Here is a 3,072-nt window from a genome sequence, read left to right on the forward strand (position 1 = left end):
ACGGGAGTCCCTCTACGCACCCCTCCTGGACCCACGAGGACACCAGTGTGCATGCACGGGGAAGAGACCGGTCTCCCGAGGAGAGGCGCGCTCGGCATTTAAACAGCGGCGGTAATGAGGCTCCATTCGGTTCAGGTGTGCCCCGTCACACGCCACCAGCCCTGGCTATTTCAGCGCCCCTCCTCTCTTACGCGAAGGGCGGCGATTAAGGGACGGTGCGATGCTGATAATTAGGGGGAGGCAGCCGACTCGTCACAGTGTGTTGATATCCAGCCGAAGAGCAATCAACCATATGTGCACTGTGTAAACAATGAGTGACGTATACGCGCGAGAGATCACTTCCGGTGCTTGCGTAAACCACGCCAGAGCGCATACACACCTCATGCACTGGATGCCGTGCGCGCGCTCAAGGCAGTTGGACATAGTGGTGTATTAGAGGTAAAACATGATATAAATACTGTTCTGTTTCTGGCACAAACCGATCGTTTCGTGTCTTAGGACATCAATGTGTCGTCACGAGCCGCAGGGTTTAATTTGGATTTGTCTGTGCATGTTTTTTTTACACTCATAGATTGTTACCATTGCCATGCATTATACGACTGATAGACTGCAACGGTTGGACTTAAAAATCATCAAATGTGTTCTACTGAAGAAACCAAGTCACCTACATCTTGGATGCTCTGGGGGTAAGCAGATAAACATCAAATTTTCATTTTTGGGTGAACTATCCCTTTAAAGCATGGTGTTATTTTCCCTCAATGCTAGCAATGCTAGTTTCCCCATTTCCTTGGTAATCTGTAAAACATAGAAGGTAGCCACCATTAACACATTATTTACATTATTTAAAGCTGTAGCTAATCATCAACTATTCAGAAAGCAAGACAGAAGGGAGATGTTTACTGATAATTGTTTCTGTATTCACATTATTCACTTAGAGCATCCCTTTAAAGACTTTTTTGCCAATGAAACCAGTCTTTCCTAAAACAAATCCATATTCTTTTCCCAAAACAGTCTTGTGGGCCAAACCTGTCTTTCTGGGTAAGAGCATCCTTGTGTCAGTCTAACTCTTAAGAGTTTTTATAGGGTGGAAGCTCAGATGTTGAGCGGACCAAGAAGAAGCGCCGCGGGGACCGTTATTCCGTTCAGACCTCGCTGATTGTAGCGGCCCTGAAGAAACTGCTCCCCATCGGCCTCAACATGTGCTCCCCTGCAGACCAAGAGCTCATAAACCTGGCCAAGATCCGCTACTCTCTGGTACTTAGCCACATGCTTAGCCATATATTTTGATTAGGATGGCTGATTTACTGCCAAACAACACAACAAAAAACTCTTATACTACTGTTCAAAAGTTTGGGGTCAGTAAGATTTGTTCATATTTTTGAAACAATGCCACAAGGCTGCATTTATCAAAAATACAGCAAAACAGTAATATTGTGTAATGTTATTACAATGCAAAATAACTTTTTTTTTATTTTTATATATTTTAAAATGTATTTTATACTTGTGATGGTAAAGCTGAATTTTCAGCAGTTATTACTTCAGTGTCACATGATTCCTTCAGAAATCATTCATATATGCTGATTTGGTGCTCAAGAAACATTTAGGTAACACTTTAGAATAGGGAACACTTATTCACTATTAACTACGACTTTTCCCTCAAGAAATTCCTAATTTGCTGCTTATTAATAGTTAGTAAGGTAGTTGTTAAGTTTAGGTATTGGGTAGGATTAGGGATGTAGAATAAGGTCATGTGATAAACATCAAATTTTCATTTTTGGGTGAACTATCCCTTTAAAGCATGGTGTTATTTTCCCTCAATGCTAGTTTGGTGAATTTCCCCATTTCCTTGGTAATCTGTAAAACATAGAAGGTAGCCACCATTAACACATTATTTAACAATGTAAAAGCTGTAGCTAATCATCAACTATTCAGAAAGCAAGACAGAAGGGAGATGTTTACTGATAATTGTTTCTGTATTCACATTATTCACTTAGAGCATCCCTTTAAAGACTTTTTTGCCAATGAAACCAGTCTTTCCTAAAACAAATCCATATTCTTTTCCCAAAACAGTCTTGTGGGCCAAACCTGTCTTTCTGGGTAAGAGCATCCTTGTGTCAGTCTAACTCTTAAGAGTTTTTATAGGGTGGAAGCTCAGATGTTGAGCGGACCAAGAAGAAGCGCCGCGGGGACCGTTATTCCGTTCAGACCTCGCTGATTGTAGCGGCCCTGAAGAAACTGCTCCCCATTGGCCTCAACATGTGCTCTCCTGCAGACCAAGAGCTCATAAACCTGGCCAAGATCCGCTACTCTCTGGTACTTAGCCACATGCTTAGCCATATATTTTGATTAGGATGGCTGATTTACTGCCAAACAACACAACAAAAAACTCTTATACTACTGTTCAAAAGTTTGGGGTCAGTAAGATTTGTTCATATTTTTGAAACAATGCCACAAGGCTGCATTTATCAAAAATACAGCAAAACAGTAATATTGTGTAATGTTATTACAATGCAAAATAACTTTTTTTTTATTTTTATATATTTTAAAATGTATTTTATACTTGTGATGGTAAAGCTGAATTTTCAGCAGTTATTACTTCAGTGTCACATGATTCCTTCAGAAATCATTCATATATGCTGATTTGGTGCTCAAGAAACATTTAGGTAACACTTTAGAATAGGGAACACTTATTCACTATTAACTACGACTTTTCCCTCAAGAAATTCCTAATTTGCTGCTTATTAATAGTTAGTAAGGTAGTTGTTAAGTTTAGGTATTGGGTAGGATTAGGGATGTAGAATAAGGTCATGTAGATTAAGGCATTAATACGTGCCTAATTAGTACTAATAAATGGCTAATATTCTAGTAATATGCATGCTAATAAATAAAAATCACAATCACAAAATCACTTTCTCGGACTTCTACATTAACTGTTCCCTCCTGGTGGAATGACCTGCCCAACTCAGTCCGAGCAGCTGAGTCCTTAACCATCTTCAAGAATCGGCTAAAAACACATCTCTTCCATCTTTATTTGACCCTCTAACTCTAGCGCTCTCTATTCTAATTCTATTC

At 39.8% G+C, this 3,072-nt stretch overlaps 1 pseudogene; it reads left to right on the top strand.

The window, feature by feature from the left end:
- LOC107662145 (ryanodine receptor 1-like) overlaps window positions 1-3,072 on the top strand; it is a 113,019-nt pseudogene that overhangs the window by 90,815 nt on the left and 19,132 nt on the right.

The sequence above is a fragment of the Sinocyclocheilus anshuiensis genome, unplaced genomic scaffold, assembly GCF_001515605.1.
Source record: "Sinocyclocheilus anshuiensis isolate Anshui unplaced genomic scaffold, SAMN03320099.WGS_v1.1 scaffold643, whole genome shotgun sequence".
Classification (NCBI taxonomy): domain Eukaryota; kingdom Metazoa; phylum Chordata; class Actinopteri; order Cypriniformes; family Cyprinidae; genus Sinocyclocheilus; species Sinocyclocheilus anshuiensis.